Below are 19,077 nucleotides of genomic sequence, written 5' to 3' on the forward strand. Positions count from 1 at the left end.
CCATAACTAGTGGTTTCCTCATTACCAGATATACTACATCCATAACTAGTGGTTTCCTCATTACCAGATATACTACATCCATAACTAGTGGTTTCCTCATTAGCTTGGAGATTGCAACCAAATTGTGTGTGCGTCGCCCTCGTGCCGCAATTTTAGCAAACACAGAAAGGGGCCTATATTGGAGACCAAAAGTCGTCTGGCACACTGCTTAGGGGTTCAGTAACTGTAATATGTGAAAACAAGACAATATATGACTATTGTTGCTCACTTGACTATCTTAAGACAAGTGTCAAATTCCCAGAAATCATTTGTTGTATAACTTCATGGGTACGCTCTGGGCATCACCTTTTACCTCAAATAAACAATGGATTTCTTCTGTTGTGGGCCTTTAACCATCTGTCTGACTTTGTTGTTCATACAGGAGAGAGACTTGACTATTGTGGATCCTCTGGGGAGCCTCAACAACCTCATGATGCTGACGAGGCAGAGAAAAGTCTCTCCAGATCAGAACACCTCAAGAAACACCAGCGAGAACACACAGGAAAGAAACCTCACCACTGTTTTGAGTGTGGGAAGAGTTACTTAAGATCAAATTCACTGAAAGTACACCTGAGAATACACACTGGAGAGAAACCGCACTGCTGCTCTGACTGTGGGAAGAGATTCACCTCTTCAGTAGACCTTACAATACATCAGAGAATTCACACTGGAGAGAAATCTTATGGCTGTGATCAATGTGGGAAAAGTTTTACTCAGCCAAGCAACCTGAAATCACACCAGAGAATACACACAGGAGAGAAACCATATAGCTGTAATCAATGTGGGAAGAGTTTTATTCAGTCAAGCAGCCTGATAGTGCACCGGAGAACACACACACAGGAGAGAAATTGTATAGCTGTAATCAGTGTGGGAAGAGTTTCACTCAGTCAAGCAGCCTGATAGTGCACCAGAGAACACACACAGGAGAGAAGCCATATAGCTGTACTCAATGTGGGAAGAGTTTTGTTACATCTGCCTGTCTGAAGACACACCAGAGAACACACACAGGAGAGAAACCTTATAGTTGTGATCAATGTGGGAAGAGTTTTACTCAGCCAAACAGCCTGATAGTACATCTGAGAACACACACTGGAGAGAAATCTTATAGCTGTGATCAATGTGACAAGAGGTTCTCCGATAAAAGATTTCTGATCAAACATCAGAAAATACATGAAGGAGTTGTTTCATGATATCAATGACATAATGTCACAATGTAGAATGTTTTAACATTGTAGAAGGAGTATTTTAATGATGTCACAATGTAGAATCCTAAACGTTTGTCCCCTGTTCTATTGATTTCAACATGATATGGATATTAGCCTCAGGGGAAAATACAGGCTCTGAATTGGAAGAGTACCGTTTATGAGATTTAACAAAAAGTGTTGTGTAAGACTTACCACGTTGGCCAAATCAAAATGTAACACTTCAAAATGTAGCTAGCTGTCTTCTTCAGGTTGTCCTCTAACCAGTGAGGTAAAAGATATCTCCCTTTTCCATATGTTTTTTGTTGTTGTTGTGTTAGTTTCAACAGCACGCACAACTGATTTCCCCCCTAATGGATATCAGTGATTTATTGCTACTTGTCAAAACAACAGTTTTGGTGCTTGTGCAGTTTATAAGGAGTTTGTTTAAAAAATACAAGTAATATGATTATTGTGGCAGATGTTTGTGTAAATAGTATGGCCCATTTTATGTTTGGGTTTTCAATATATCACAAACTGTTTCTGCATTTTGGTTATTGATTAGGACATGTTAAAACTGTATTTTGACATTGGGGCTATCCCACCTCGCAAAAGGTCATTGAAAAGACGTTGAAAAGAAGACAAGGCCTGACATTCAATATACGTTCGGTTTTAGTTGAAAATATGTATTTTCAGGTCGTTTGACTTGAAAACAACTTAATTTCAACTTTCTTGCAGCCTATACACATGGACGTATAATATATTGTATATAATAATTTGGTCAACTAACAAGAAGAGTACGTTTTAGGAAGACGAGAGTTCTAGAAGCTAGTGAGTTTTTTCAAAAATTAAGATTGTAGAAAAATATATATATTTAGAAATGTGTTTTTTCCTGTTTTTAATTGTTGACAGCCAGTAGACACCATGTTTATATTGTAGGAGGTGAAGCATTGTAGTTGATTATAATGTGAAATGGAAGTTGTTTTCTGTTGGTGGTGAGCAAACTTGTCCAACAAAAATATAGGATATATTTGTTGTCTTAAGGGGGAAGGTGTTACATGCTTTGGTTTTTCTATTTATGTTTTGAGGTTGGACTTTAGCACGTCTAGCTCGTTAGCACGTGTCTAGCTCGTTAGCACGTCTAGCTCGTTAGCACGTCTAGCTCGTTAGCACGTCTAGCTCGTTAGCACGTAGGACGCACTGATTGGTGTCACCTCGTTAGTCAGTATGTGTTACTCCTGTGCTGGCTTGTCCATCTCGTTAGTGGGAAGGTGTTTCACCTGAGCTGGTCCAGGTTCTATTTAAGAGTGTCTGGCCCAGTGCTCCAGTTGTCTTGATATATGTGGAGAGTCAACACCTTTAGTTGCTCCACCTTTTTGGTTTGCTTCCTGTCTTTAAGTTTGGTGTGGGTTTTTCTTTTGTTTTCCTCTTCTTGGGCAGATTTAGTGGGTCTCATGGTGGGTGTCTTTTAGGTTCCAGTTGTTGTTACTAGTCAACTTTCAGTGGACACCCCCATAGTGTCTTTCAGAACCCCTCCTAAAACCCCACCTGTTTAGTTGTGGTTGTTGTCAGTGACTCTTTGTTAGTTCCCTTTTCAATTTAAGGGACATTTCTGGTTTTCCTGCTGGGGAATGTAACAACAAACAATGTAGTAAAACAAGCTTATATTTTGGGTTGGATATTGCATCCAATTCTTAGTATTTTAATCAATGGCATTTCCATAGGATGATCATTAGTCTTTCAGTTGTTAACCTTCTGTTTTTTATCCACTTATGTTTGTTGTGGTAAATAATTGTTTATTTTTGTTTTTTCCTGTGAAGCCATTGTGTTGCATCCATGTCTGAAATGTGCTGTATAAATAAAGCTTGTTTTGATTTGAACATATTGCGAAACAAATTAACCCAATGACTGACCAATCAACAGACTCAAAATCAATGAACAAATACATGATAAAGAATAAATTCAGTGTATCTTCCTCTATGTCATAATAGTGCTCTATGTACGTTTAGTATCACTTTTCAACCAACCCAGTTCATTTGTTGAAAATGAAAAATGTTGAAATCAACAATACGTCAAAGGATTCACCTACTGGAAACTGAAACAAACAAATGGATCAACCAGATCAATCCCACTTTTCCAGCCTGCTGAAGGCGTGGTGGAGTGGTAAACACCAACCCCGGCTCTACCAGGGGCTTGAGGTGGTCTCCCACAGCTCTGCTTATGTCATGTTCTGTGGCCTTGCTGTTCCATTTCTTGACTGCCCCTGTAACACAGAAACACATTTAGTTATATTATATAAAACTCTCAAAGTAATGGATATGGAGCATCTATGGCCTCAGTTACACCTGGCATCTAAATGTGACTTCTGTCATCTGATCACTCCAAGCTGCATTAGGTTCAGATCTACCAGGATGGGCCTTTGATATAGTCTGGATGCAGTCAGGCCACTGATTATGCATAAGCAATGTAAAGAGATGGGGTGAATGAGTGGGGAAAAATGCATTTTACACAAATTACCTTCATAACAAATCAAATGTTATTGGTCACATACAGGTGTTCAGCAGATGTTATTGCGGGTGTAGCGAAATGCTTGTCCTTCTAGTTCCCACAGTGCAGCAATATCTAACAATTTCACAACAAATACCTAATACACACAAATCTAAGTAAAGGAATGGAATTAGGAATATATAAATATATAGATAAACAATGTCAGAGCAGCATAGACTGAGATACAGTTTATACATATGAGATGAGAAATGCAAGATAAGTGAACATTATTAAAATGGCTAACGATTTCATGATGCCTGTTTAACAGTCTGATGGCCTTGAGATAGAAGCTGTTTTTCTGTCTTTCGGTCTCAGCTTTGATGCACCTGTACTGTCCTCACCTTCTGGATGATAGCAGGCTGAACAGGCAATGGCTCGGGTAAAGCAAAGAAGAAATGTGTGTGCCTGAGGGGAAATTAACTTTCATACAGCCAAACGGGGTGAGAAATTACACCAATATCAGTGGACAATTTGCACTAATGTAAATAAACATAGATGATGGAACATATTCCCTTTTGCTGATGTGATGAACCGCTAAGGGAACATAAATATTTACCATCTAAACCATGTGTGACCTCTCACCTCTCTGGCTGTAGAAGTGTTCTTCCTAACCAGTCCCTCAACAGCTCTCTGACTGAGCTCCACCCTCACTGGGTCTTCAGAGGAGAGGAAGGCTGAGGAGGGATGGAAGGATGAATGGATCAGTCACTCAATAAAGTGTAGAGCTGCTGTCTATGCTGTCTGACAAAATCACTATTTTAGTAGTTCATTAAAGTAAATTAGGCTTTATGACTGCTGAATACCAACTATCAATCACTTAGATCATGTATTTCCAGGTAGAGATACATCCTTGGGACGTCCCTAGCCCATTGAAGTTGACATTTAAAATGGTTACGGTAGGGTTTAAGGTTAGGGGTTAGGGTAGGGATGTCCCAAGGGTCCCGGATAGCATTGACCATTGTGCATTCTTCTGTCTCTTTTACATAGCAGGTGATGGGTTCTGACTTCTGACTTCTGAACTTCAAAATATGAAATATCCTTATTCATGTCACTGTTTGAGAGAAGGGGATGTAGAACGTTTACATTCTGTCAGAATGTGTTATTGTTAGTAGACGTCAGGGATCCTATGGAAGGAGAAGGGCCAGAGTCTGGTACAAGTCAACAGGACAGCCGTGAGGTGAGGAGGAGTGAGGAATTTAGGCTGAGGTCAGATGAAGTGAGGAAGAACTGATATGACTAAAGTTCTGCCTAGCAACAGAGATGTAAGGAGGAGACTCAGCATAGGATAATGGGTTAAATACCAGCAAGGAGGAGACTCGGCATAAAGGGTTAAATACCAGTAAGGAGGAGACTCGGCATAAAGGGTTAAATACCAGTAAGGAGGAGACTCAGCATAAAGGGTTAAATACCAGCAAGGATGAGACTCAGCATAAAGGGTTAAATACCAGCAAGGATGAGACTCAGCATAAAGGGTTAAATACCAGTAAGGAGGAGACTCGGCATAAAGGGTTAAATACCAGCAGCTTGTGTGAATATGTCTTGGTCTTATGCAGCTGTGACTCAGTGGGTGATTAAACTTGGTTTGAGCTTTAGTTATCGTCTGAGTTTTTACTCTTTATTTACAACTTAACGCAGGTGTAAAAGAAACACAGATAAGACAAGTAGGCGCGCAGTGGATTATGGTCATTGTAGTTAATTACAATGTTTTATGCGCTAAACTATTAAGAATATTGGCCTGTTGGAAACTACATCACACAGTTCAGCCTGGGTCTGATTTATCTCTAGAGAAACTACAACTCCCTACTACATCACACAGTTCAGTCTGGGTCTGATTTATCTCTAGAGAAACTACAACTCCCTACTACATCACACAGTTCAGTCTGGGTCTGATTTATCTCTAGAGAAACTACAACTCCCTACTACATCACACAGTTCAGGCTGGATCTGATTTATCTCTAGAGAAACTACAACTCCCTACTACATCACACAGTTCAGTCTGGGTCTGATTTATCTCTAGAGAAACTACAACTCCCTACTACATCACACAGTTCAGTCTGTGTCTGATTTATCTCTAGAGAAACTACAACTCCCTACTACATCACACAGTTCAGTCTGGGTCTGATTTATCTCTAGAGAAACTACAACTCCCTACTACATCACACAGTTCAGTCTGGGTCTGATTTACCTCTAGACACTCGCTTGCTTGCCCCAATTCGGGGAACCGTTGATCTACTTCAGAGGAACTGTGTCTAGAGTGATTGCTTGTTGTTTTGACACCTCACTAGAAAACTAGAACAACTAGCTATTGCTACATAACGAGACGACCAATTCACAGTTAGCCTGTGTCTCGTTCTCCACACACGTACACATACCAAGATCACGTGTTTACCGACTACACTCTAAAAATGAAGGGTTCAACTGGAGTTGTTCTCAGATCCCTTAAGAACTGTAGGGTCAAGATGATGGTCAATCACCCTCGGTCTGGGGCTCCATGCAAGATCTCACCTCGTGGGGCATCAATGATCATGAGGAAGGTGAGGGATCAGCCCAAAACTACACGGCAGGACCTGGTCAATGACCTGAAGAGAGCTGGGACCACAGTCTCAAAGAAAACCATTAGTAACACACTACGCTGTCATGGATTAAAATCCTGCTGCGCACGCAAGGTCCCCCTGCTCAAGCCAGCGCATGTCCAGGCCCATCTGAAGTTTGCCAATGACCATCTGGATGATCCAGAGGAGGAATGGGAGAAGGTCATGTGGTCTGATGAGACAAAAATAGAGCTTTTTGGTCTAAACTCCACTCGCGGTGTTTGGAGGAAGAAGAAGGATGAGTACAACCCCAAGAACACCATCCCAACCGTGAAGCATGGAGGTGGAAACATCATTCTTTGGGGATGCTTTTCTGCAAAGGGGACAGGACGACTGCACCGTAATGAGGGGAGGATGGATGGGGCCATGTATCGCGAGATCTTGGCCAACAACCTCCTTCCCTCAGTAAGAGCATTGAAGATGCGTGGCTGGGTCTTCCAGCATGACAACGATCCAAAACACACAGCCAGGGCAACTAAGGAGTGGCTCCGTAAGAAGCATCTCAAGGTCCTGGAATGGCCTAGCCAGTCTCCAGACCTGAAACCAATAGAACATCTTTGGAGGGAGCTGAAAGTCCGTATTGCCCAGCGACAGCCCCGAAACCTGAAGGATCTGGAGAAGGTCTGTATGGAGGAGTGGGCCAAAATCCCTGCTGCAGTGTGTGCAAACCTGGTCAAGAACAACAGGAAATGTATGATCTCTGTAATTGCAAACAAAGGTTTCTGTACCAAATATTAAGTTCTGCTTTTCTGATGTATCAAATACTTATGTCATGCAATAAAATGCAAATTAATTACTTAAAAATCATACAATGTGATTTTCTGGATTTTTGTTTTAGATTCCGTCTCTCAGAGTTGAAGTGTACCTATGATAAAAATTACAGACCTCTACATTACAGACCAAAACCTGCAAAATCGGCAGTGTATCAAATACTTGTTCTCCCCACTATATGTATATATATGTTTTAATGCTTGTAAGACCATTTTTTTACACATGTTCTCTTCCTTTGAAATTCTTATTGGACAGAACATGGACAAAATGCAATTGGGATCAAGAAGAAGGTACAGATATGTTGTAGGACAGCTGCATTTGAAGTGTACATTTAACATACATAGCGGTCAATACAAACTGAAATCTATTAGCATACAAATGTGTGCAAATTATCTTTTCAGATCTTCTCAGAAATGAATCAAGTCCATGGAATGGATATAGACAAAAAGATAATTCAAGGACTATCAGAGGTAGAGAGGCGAGGCAGTGGTGAGGACATCATCCTGCTATTTTGACAGTCCCTGAAGGACAATAAAGAAGAGGGATCTGCTCTTATTCCTTCCCTTTCTCTAATGTATTTTGTAATAAAATTAGCAAGTGTAGTAAGATCATTGCTTTACTTTGTTAGGACTGGAGACCACAGCAGGACATCGGTGGAAATCTATTCCACCATGAGAGTGAAATCCCGCTGGCCTTTGATGGGGAGAACATCCAGGCCCTCGAGGACGTCCCCATGGGACTAGGGGCTCTGCTACGGCTGGATTTTTATTTTCCCTTCAATTTCCCCAAAATGTCAGAAAAACACTTATGTTGTTAAGTGACTGTGTTCTGGGGATCAGAGAAGTTGGGGTGAAGTTACCAGGGCTGGTCATAAAGATGGCAAACTTCCTAACATAACTAAGTGGATACGATATACACACTAAAGCTGAAAAATCTGTATTTAGCATCAAGTCTACAATATTGTTAGTTGATCTATGATTCATTTTTAATGTTGTTTTTATTGTACATCATTATTTGTATTTTTTAAATGTCATGAAAAGCACTATACAAGGTAAATGTGTTATGGTCTGACATGTTTGAGAGTCGTTGGTTTTTAGGGGCAGTCACTTTTGAGCTTTTTGTCTGAAAGTATTTTCTCAACTGCGATACCAACTCCAGTCAGCAGATGGCGATGTGCGACTTTCAGGTGATTCTGCCACTGTGACGTATAATCTAGTGGACCGCACGCTTCTTCAACATCAACAGCTAGTCAGCCACCTTGGTTCACTCTAACTTTATGGAAAAAGGTTTATTCAATAAATCTAGCAACTCCTCTCATACTGGAAAGACCCCCCCAGGCCTTAAGGGCAGTTTTATTTCAAATGTAGTACCTGGATGGAGAAAATCCAATAAGCGTTTTATAGTTACATCGTTAGAGTAACTTACCCTAAAGTGGACACACTCCCATCAGTTTCTGAGACAACTGGCCAGACTTTGTAGACTGTTTAATAATGCTTAACCCTCATCTTTATCAAATGATCCATTAAAGATACCAACTCAAAACCTACGTTCGTCTACATATGGGTTGTTTAAATTGTATCTAATTATATTCCCAGTATTACTTCATCAAATCTTTAGTAATCGATTATACACACATACAATTCATCATATTTTCACAGAATCCATAAAAATGTAAGAAATTCTCACGTACTCACGACAACCATTCCATTAGCTTTTTCAAGGACTCTCCATAGCTACGAAGCAGCTCTCCAAACATACTCCCAGCAGAACAAAAAATAAACTTTTGTTTCCCAGACAATGACCAAATTTCAATCATCTGATTAAGCATATTTCTATATGTTACTATCCAGACAACAGATTAAGACTCATTTCCACATTCACACACCTCTCTTATCACAGTCACAACTCTCATATCACAGTCACACAACTCTCATATCACAGTCACAACTCTCATATCACAGTCACAACTCTCATATCACAGTCACACAGCTCTCATACTACAGTCACACAATGCTATTCTCAAACATACCTAATCAATTAGTTGTTTTCCAACAATATTTTAACCTGCAGGAATATTTTCACATTTCCATCTCATGGTTAGTTCCTAGGATAATAAAACTCATACATTTACATCTTTCAATTCTTCTAAAATAGGGTCCAGGTTTAAAACAATTACAGGTTTAAAACAACTACAGGTTTAAAACAATTACAGGTGCACCTTATTAGCTTAAACTATATCATAACTGGTCTTAACTAGTAAACACAGATTCTAGTTTTCATCCAGTTCATACAGATAGCTGACTGGGCCCTGTTTACTGGGCCCTGCATATTTTCAAAGCAAGCATATATGTCACAAAAACCAAAACCACAGCTAAATGCAGCGCTAACCTTTGATGATCTTCATCAGATGACACTCCTAGGACATTATGTTAGTGTGTATTTCTCTCTGCGTCACGGTTTAGTTATTTTGTTGTTTCAAGTATTTGGTGTATTGCAACATTTCATGGTAATAATAAATATGTGGAACTACAACCATTCTGCGCTTTGGTCCGATCCTTTAAACAGCCGTGACAGAACAACCCACCACAAAAGGACCAAGCAGCATGGTAGGGATCAGCTGGACGAATGGACTTGGGAGGAGATTTTGGAAGGGAAAGGACCCTGGAGGCAGGCTGGGGAGTATCGCCGCCGAGGGAGGAAATTGAGGCAGCAAAATTGGAGCGACGATACTACGAGGCACTATATCCACCAAGAGGCAAGAGTGAGAGGCAGCCCCAAACATTTTTTTTTGGGGGGGGGGCATACGGGGAGTTTGGCATTGTCAGGGGGGAGACCTGAGCCAACTTCCCGTGCTTACCGTGGAGAGCTGAGGAGTGAACCGGAGCCAGCCAGGGAGTCGAGCACGGAGTTTGACGCAAGATTCCGGAGAGAGGTGCTGGCGTTAAGAGCGCTGTGGAGCGGGTGTGCTGAGGAGCGAGTGACTGAACGAGCACTGGGTTGCGGTGTGATGCGCACTATATCGCACATATGCACTCACAGCCTGGTGCAAGCTCCTCACCGGTGTCGGGCTAAGATTGGCATTCAGCCAGGAAGGAGTAGGCCTGCTCAGCATTCCTGGTCTCCAGTTCGCCTCCATAGCCCAGTACGTCCTGTGCCTCCTTCCTGCACTCGCCCTGAGGTGCGTGTTACCAGTCTGGCGCCACCTAGGCCAGTCCCACGCATCAGACCTCCTGTGCGTCTCCCCAGTCCGGTGAGACTTGTTCCAGCTCCACGGAGGAAGCCTCCAGTGATGATCAATGGCCCGAAGCATCCAGTGATAATCCATGGCACGAAGCCTCCAGTGATGATCCATGGTCAGGAGCCTGTAGTGATAATCCATGGCACGAAGCATCCAGTGATGATCCATGGCCCGGAGCCTGTAGGGACGATCCATGGCGCGAAGCCTCCAGTGATGATCCATGGCCCGGAGCCTCCAGTGATGATCCATGGCACAAAGCCTCCAGTGATGATCCATTGTGCGGAACCTGTAGTGATGATCCATGGCACGGAGCCTGCAGCGACGGTCCCCAGTCCGGGACCTATAGAGATGCTCTCCGGTCCGGAGCCTCCAGCGACACTCTCCAGTCCGGAGCCTCCAGCGACGCTCCCCAGTCCGATTCCTCCGATAACGATCCACGGTCCGGTGTTACAAAAGTGTAGAGATCTGCGGGCGGAACGGGGGTTACGCCCTGAACTGGAGCCACCTCCGCTGCTGGAGGATCGGCGGGATAGTAAGGTTCTGGGTTTAGCACTAGAGCCGCCATAGACATGTGTCACCCTCCATACCTCCCATTGGTTTTTGTGGTTGGTTTTGTTGTTGTTGGTTTTTGTTTGCATTCGGAGTCTGCACCTTTGGGGGGGGTACTGTCACGTCCTGACCCTTGTAAGATGTCTGTAAGATTCCTGTGGGTCACCAACGTGATAAACAGCTAGCTACATTTTGAAGTGTTACATTGTGATTCCAGTGGGTCACCAACGTGATAAACAGCTAGCTACATTTTGAAGTGTTACATTGTGATTCCAGTGGGTCACCAACGTGGTAAACAGCTAGCTACATTTTGAAGTGTTACATTGTGATTCCAGTGGGTCACCAACGTGATAAACAGCTCGCTACATTGTGAAGTGTTACATTGTGATTCCAGTGGGTCACCAACGTGGGAAGTGTAACAACTCTAACTTTTTGTTAAATCTCATAAATAGTAACTCTTCCATTTCAGAGCCTGGATTTTCCCCCTGAGGCTAATATCCATATCATGTTGAAATCAATAGAACAGGGGACAAACGTTTAGGGTTCTACATTGTGACATCATTAAAATACTCCTACTACAATGTTAAAACATTCTACATTGTGACATCATTAAAATACTGCTTCTACAATGTTAAAACATTCTACATTGTGACATCATTTAATTGATATCATGAAACAACATGTATTTTTTGATGTTTAATCAGAGATCTTTTATCAGAGTATCTCTTCCCACATTGTGTACAGCTATATGATTTCTCTCCTGTGTGTGTTCTCTGGTGTACTGTCAGGCTGCTTGACCGATTAAACCTCCTCCCACATTGACCACAGCTATAAGGTTTATCAGCCCAGTCAAAACTGTTCGCTGCTCTGGCACCCCAATGGTGGAACAAGCTCCCTCACGACACCAGGACAGCGGAGTCAATCACCACCTTCCGGAGACACCTGAAACCCCACCTCTTTAAGGAATACCTAGGATAGGATAAAGTAATCCTTCTAACCCCCCCCCCCTTAAAATATTTAGATGCACTATTGTAAAGTGGTTGTTCCACTGGATATCATAAGGTGAATGCACCATTTTGTAAGTCGCTCTGGATAAGAGCGTCTGCTAAATGACTTAAATGTAAATGTAAATGTATCTCCTGTGTGTGTTCTCTCATGCACTATCAAGGAGCTTGACACAGTAAATCTCTTCCCACATTGATCACAGCTATAAGATTTCTCTCCTGTGTGTGTTCTCTGGTGTAAAGTCAGAGAGCCAGATTGAACAAAACTCTTCCCACATTGAGTACAGCAAAATGATTTCTCTCCTGTGTGTGTTCTCTGGTGTATTTTAAGTTCTGATGAATATTTGCAACGTTTCCCACAGTCAGAGCAGCAATGAGATTTCTTCCCTGTGGTTCTCTGCTGGTGTGTCTTGAGGGGTTCTGATCTGGAGAGACTCTTCTCTGCCTCGTCAGCATCATGAAGTTCTTGAGGCTCCTCAGAGGATCCACTATAGTCACGTCTCTCTCCTGTGTGAATGAAAGTCATACAGATGGTTAAAGTCCCACAACAGCAGAAATCCAATGTTTACTTGAGGTAAAAGATGATGCCCAGAGCGTACCCATGAAGTTCTACAACAATTGACATCTGTTTAATGATTTGACAATTAAGACAGTCAAGTGAGCAACAATCATATTTTGTCTTGTTTTCACATTAGTAGTAACATCAATGATTGTAGGCTACAAATAATTTATTAAAGTTGTTGAAACCCTAAGCAGTGTGCCAGATGACTTTTGGTCTCCAAAATAGGCCCCTTTCTGTGTTTGCTAAAATTACGTCACGAAGGCAAAGCACACACAATTCGGTTGAAGAAACACCTCCCTGCTAATGAGGAAGCCGCTAGTTATGAATGTAGTATATCTGGTAATGAGGAAACCAATCGTTATGGATGTAGTATATCTGGTAATGAGGAAACCAGTAGTTATGGATGTAGTATATCTGCCTGGAACAAATATGGTGAGCGAAGATTTTAGTTTTTCACAATGTATTATGAATATTACAACACAAGATCGGGAGTGCTACTCAAGGAAACTCACATTAAGCTCTGTGTCACTATATACAGTGGGGCAAAAAAGTATTTAGTCACCCACCAATTGTGCAAGTTCTCCCACTTAAAAAGATGAGAGAGGCCTGTACACGTCAACTATGACAGACAAAAAGTAGAATTTTTTTTCCAGAAAATCACATTGTAGGATTTTAATTAATTTATTTTCAAATTATGGTGGAAAATAAGTATTTGGTCACCTACAAACAAGCAAGATTTCTGGCTCTCACAGACCTGTAACTTCTTCTTTAAGAGGCTCCTCTGTCCTCTACTCGTTACCTGTATTAATGGCACCTGTTTGAACTTGTTATCAGTATAAAAGACACCTGTCCACAACCTCAAACAATCACACTCCAAAGTCCACTATGGCCAAGACCAAAGAGCTGTCAAAGGACACCAGAAACAAAATTGTAGACCTGCACCAGGCTGGGAAGACTGAATCTGCAATAGGTAAGCAGCTTGGTTTGAAGAAATCAACTGTGGGAGCAATTATTAGGAAATGGAAGACATATAAGACCACTGATAATCTCCCTCAATCTGGGGCTCCACGCAAGATCTCACCCCGTGGGGTCAAAATGATCACAAGAATGGTGAGCAAAAATCCCAGAACCACACGGGGGGACCTAGTGAATGACCTGCAGAGAGCTGGGACCAAAGTAACAAAGCCTACCATCAGTAACACACTACGCCGCCAGGGACTCAAATCCTGCAGTGCCAGATGTGTCCCCCTGCTTAAGCCAGTACATGTCCAGGCCCGTCTGAAGTTTGCTAGAGAGCATTTGGATGATCCAGAAGAGGATTGGGAGAATGTCATATGGTCAGATGAAACCAAAATAGAACTTTTTGGTAAAAACTCAACTCGTCATGTTTGGAGGACAAAGAATGCTGAGTTGCTTCCAAAAAACACCATACCTACTGTGAAGCATGGGGGTGGAAACATCATGCTTTGGGGCTGTTTTTCTGCAAAGGGACCAGGACGACTGATCCGTGTAAAGGAAAGAATGAATGGGGCCATGTATCGTGAGATTTTGAGTGAAAACATCCTTCCATCAGCTAGCGCATTGAAGATGAAACGTGGCTGGGCCTTTCAGCATGACAATGATCCCAAACACACCGCCCGGGAAACGAAGGAGTGGCTTTGTAAGAAGCATTTCAAGGTCCTGGAGTGGCCTAGCCAGTCTCCAGATCTCAACCCCATAGAAAATCTGTGGAGGGAGTTGAAAGTCCGTGTTGCCCAGTGACAGCCCCAAAACATCACTGCTCTAGAGATCTGCATGGAGGAATGGGCCAAAATACCAGAAACAGTGTGTGAAAACCTTGTGAATACTTACAGAAAACATTTGACCTGTGTCATTGCCAACAAAGGGTATATAACAAAGTATTGAGATAAACTTTTGTTATTGACCAAATACTTATTTTCCACCATAATTTGCAAATAAATTCATTAAAAATCCTACAATGTGATTTTTCTGGATTTATTTTCACGTTTTGTCTGTCATAGTTGAAGTGTACCTATGATGAAAATTACAGGCCTCTCTCATCTTTTTAAGTGGGAGAACTTGCACAATTGGTGGCTGACTAAATACTTTTTTGCCCCACTGTACTAATTCACCACTGTGGGGGAAAACTCAGGGGAGTTCTCATAGGCTGACAGCAAATATAGCCTCCATTTCCAGGTTGCTTATGAGTGCATTTCACACTACTTTTGGATTATAATTGTAATGCTTGTTAGAATGTCCTGTTTGTGTTGTTGTGGCAAATCAACTGCTTTATTCTTTAAAAAAAAAACACTTAAACCAGTAAAATGCTCTTTGGCTAGCTTTAACATCAGCCTGACAATGAGGGTTTGTATGTTAAGTGTTTAACAAATTGGCACATAACTTCACCTAACAATAACATAGACCTACTGTAGGACCCATGACTTCACCTAACAACAACATAGACCTTGGACTTTAAATCATTTAATATTTAGGGTGAAACATGGAAACTAACCCTTTCACGTGTGAGTTCCAAATATCTCTAACGGTCGCCCCAGCGTGAGTTTTTTTATGCACGTGATGTTCGAACGTTCTCTCCATTCCAGGATGTGATTGTTACTTAAACAACAACACTGAATGGCTCAGAGTGGGAGTGAGAGGTTACCGTGATTGACTGCCTGCACGCACCATTTGTATCAATAAATCACTAGCAGAAAATGTTTGTGTGGTATTATTGATATATTTAGTATTTTATTGATGTTTTTCAATTACCCGTGATAAATCATGCATTCCGATTTTTGCATAAATTGTAATGGGCGCATAGTATGTGTGTAAAATAATGTTTTGAAGGTTGTACTGATTATGATGAGCCAAGCTAATTCCAGCTATGTGTATGGAGCCATGTTTGTTGACATACAATGCATTCTGGGTTTCACGTAATCATCCGTTTGACCAAAGATGTTATAACAAAAGGAGGTGAGTAAGAGTTCACTCATTTTTTGAGGACTTCTGCAAATGAATGGTGGGATGTGAACAACAGTAGATGACACACCCCTTCAACATGCATACTTTAAACAGACCAAACTCATCTTGTCTTCTCTTATTATCTTTGGTTTCTGTGAGGTAAAAAAGCATGGCTGCGCGCTGAAACTAATCGACGGATTACTTTCAATTTCTAGAAAGTGTTTTACCTAATTATTTCGATCAATGGTGAGCTCACTCGTGATGTGATTAATTATACATAGTAATTGCTATTAGCTAATTCATGGTATAGTTTACGTCAGCCGATAGTTAGAAAATATGACCGCTTGTGTTGCGTCAATCTTTCCTCAGTTAGCGCTAGGACAAATGTAGCCTACATTTTTCCAGTTAGGATGATTGTGTTATGCTATAGATACTTCTGTGAATATCTGAACATTGCATTAAAAAATAAACTGCTCACATTCTGGACATAACTTTGTAAGGACTGTTTGTGTAAAAAGTTTCTGAAAAAAGTGTGGCCAGCTGCGGGCTGAAACTAATCGACGGATTACTTTCAATTTCTAGAAATTGTTTTGCCTAATTATTTCGATCAATGGTGAGCTCACTCGTGATGTGATTAATTATACATAGTAATTGCTATTTGCTAATTCATGGTATAGTTTACGTAAGGACTGTTTGTGTAAATAGTTTCTGAAAAAAGTGTGGCCAGCTCAAATGCTGATTGTTGCGTCATTCAAAACTGGCCGTTCTAAATGAGCGTTCTAAATGAGTGTTCTAATCACACGGGGTGTGATCGTACGCTTCAGGGACCACTGTAGAACGATCACACCCCGTGTGATGGTACGTGTGAAAGGGCTAAAATGTCTTTGTCTTCATTACATTTCATCACCAGATAATTTTGTGAATATTCCCACTAGGCTACTCTGTAATGTGTTGTCATTCTAAATGTCCTGAATAAAGGAAATTATCTCTGTGTGTTGTACAATAGCCTATCCATCAAGGAACAGTTCTGTACACATTATGAGCTAAGTATCTCTATGTCCAAACAGACTAACGAGACCCTACTGTAAATCAAGCAGACAATAACACATTATAAACATCAATTTGTTAGGGATGTTGGATCCAACGTGGAGCACAGCATAACTGTCTTTACCAGAGTAATGAATGAAGAAGCACTTTGGTTGTTGTTGCATGTCGTGATGTTTGTCATTTGACTGTCAAAACTGTCCGACAGTAAGATCCAGTATTTAAGTTGAAGTTCATCATATGACAAGCTTAACGTTATGTCTATAACTACTCTTCCCTGAAGGAGGGAAACTAGGTACAACATACTATTAAATCCTTACATTATGACTATAACTACTGTTCCCTGATGGAGGGAAACTATGTACAACATACTATTAAATCCACATGTTATGACTATAACCACTGTTCCCTGAAGGAGGGAAACTAGGTACAACATACTATTAAATCCACATGTTATGACTATAACTACTGTTCCCTGAAGGAGGGAAACTAGGTACAACATACTATTAAATCCACACGTTATGACTATAACTACTGTTCCCTGAAGGAGGGAAACTAGGTACAACATACTATTAAATCCACACATTATGACTATAGCTACTGTTCCCTGAAGGAGGGAAACTAGGTACAACATACTATTAAATCCTTACGTTATGACTATAACTACTGTTCCCTGAAGGAGGGAAACTAGGTACAACATACTATTAAATCCACATGTTATGACTATAACTACTGTTCCCTGAAGGAGGGAAACTAGGTACAACATACTATTAAATCCACACATTATGACTATAACTACTGTTCCCTGAAGGAGGGAAACTATGTACAACATACTATTAAATCCACACGTTATGACTATAACTACTGTTCCCTGAAGGAGGGAAACAAGATATTCATAATGCCGACCCAAACGGATACTAAATGAAACGGCCCATGGCAGATCACCCAGACCTGACCCCGCAAGATGCATCAGTTTTATCAATTTATTAATTGTCTTCCGTCTGAAACACTCCTGTCAATGTTGAGTAAGGACACACACCTTATTACGCATATAGAAGTAGGACTAGTCTACCTGGCCTGCGCACAAATGTAGGCCTATAAATGTGCCCATTTGTGGATGTCTGATAGTATTTCTGATTGTCTTAACGCACCACAAATAATGAGCTGAGGAGCTTTCTCAAAGCATACTTTTCTTCACCTCAAGCAGCAAGTAAATCAAGTCTTATTGAAATCCATTGCAAATGACAATAGTTCCTCAAAATATTTTTAAAATATTTCCAGCTCTTGCCCTTTCGATAACCACTCGGCACAAAAGGGAAAAATGTAATGCGCTGATCCAGTGGAAATGTCATATAATACCTGAATACTTCTTATCCCTTTCACAAATAGCCTACAGCTGTGTCTGTCCAGAACTCACTGGAGCAGGAAACTGAGGGCCCAGAATATTTTATACAAATGTTGCAAGCTTGCTATCGTGAGTTTCTGGCCGACCCAGTTGATCGTTGATACAATGTTTCATGTTCGTTGTAGACAGGCCATGTGCAGCCAATGTGATTTCTAGGATATTATGTTTATCAGGATATTTTCTACCTGCAGGCTGCAATGTTTTTATTTGTTGGCTTTATGTAGGCTATTTTTACATAGTTGGCAATGGCAATAAAAGTTACTTTTAGATTTGTATAATTTTCATTTAGATTTAGATAGAATGTAGATTAATCACAGACAGTGATTTTGAGATACTATAATTAATTAAATTAAACTGTTCCAGTAAAATGTGCATGTGAAAATCATAACTGGCACCAGATCAGTAGAAATGGTAAGATAAATTGTCACTCCAAATGTAGGTTGCCGACTGCTTGTCATTACCAGCAACGTCAGAATTTATGAAGGCCAGCAGGAGGTGGTGGTTCAGGAAGAGTTTCTTCTCTTCTGGTTGGGCTATATTGATGTAATGGCATGAAAATAAATTGGCTGAATATTATACAATGACTTATCAACAGCTCTAACAATTTGACCCCCACAGGAAATCTACACTGGCAATTATAGAACATACTATATAGCCTTGAAATCTTGTTAATTAAACTATACATTTCACCACATGGATGGCCAGTCCTTGTATTTATAATGTAGTGAATTCAGGGGGTAGCCCTGAGCTGTACTCAAACCTGGGTCCAGCGACTGTCAAGCCAACACCTTATAACTGTTATGCCAAGATGTCTGAACTTCTTGACAAGGACACTAGGTGTTGGGTTACGGTTGCTACAATAGCTTTCTCTATGAATTTGAGAGTGGTTACATTTCTCCAGCCCTCACCCCTCAGCTGTTAATCAAACCAAGTCTCTGGGCAGCCATTTTGTTTCAGTTTAACCTCTCTGGGCCAGTCCCACCTACTCAGCAGCCAGTGGAATCCCGTGGCGCGTTATTCAAATACCTTAGAAATGCTATTACTTCAATTTCTCAAACATATTACTATTTTACAGCATTTTAAAGACAAGACTCTCGTTAATCTAACCACACTGTCCGATTTCAAAAAGGCTTTACAACAAAAGCAAAACATTAGATTATGTCAGCAGAGTACCCAGCCAGAAAT

General features: G+C 41.0%; 1 pseudogene; it reads left to right on the top strand.

The window, feature by feature from the left end:
- The window catches only part of LOC123732742 (zinc finger protein 2 homolog), a 60,555-nt pseudogene extending 58,323 nt beyond the window's left edge, over window positions 1–2,232 (top strand).
- Window positions 2,233–19,077: the final 16,845 nt, after the last annotated feature.

Source organism: Salmo salar, chromosome ssa02 (assembly GCF_905237065.1).
Source record: "Salmo salar chromosome ssa02, Ssal_v3.1, whole genome shotgun sequence".
NCBI classification, from domain to species: Eukaryota; Metazoa; Chordata; class Actinopteri; order Salmoniformes; family Salmonidae; genus Salmo; species Salmo salar.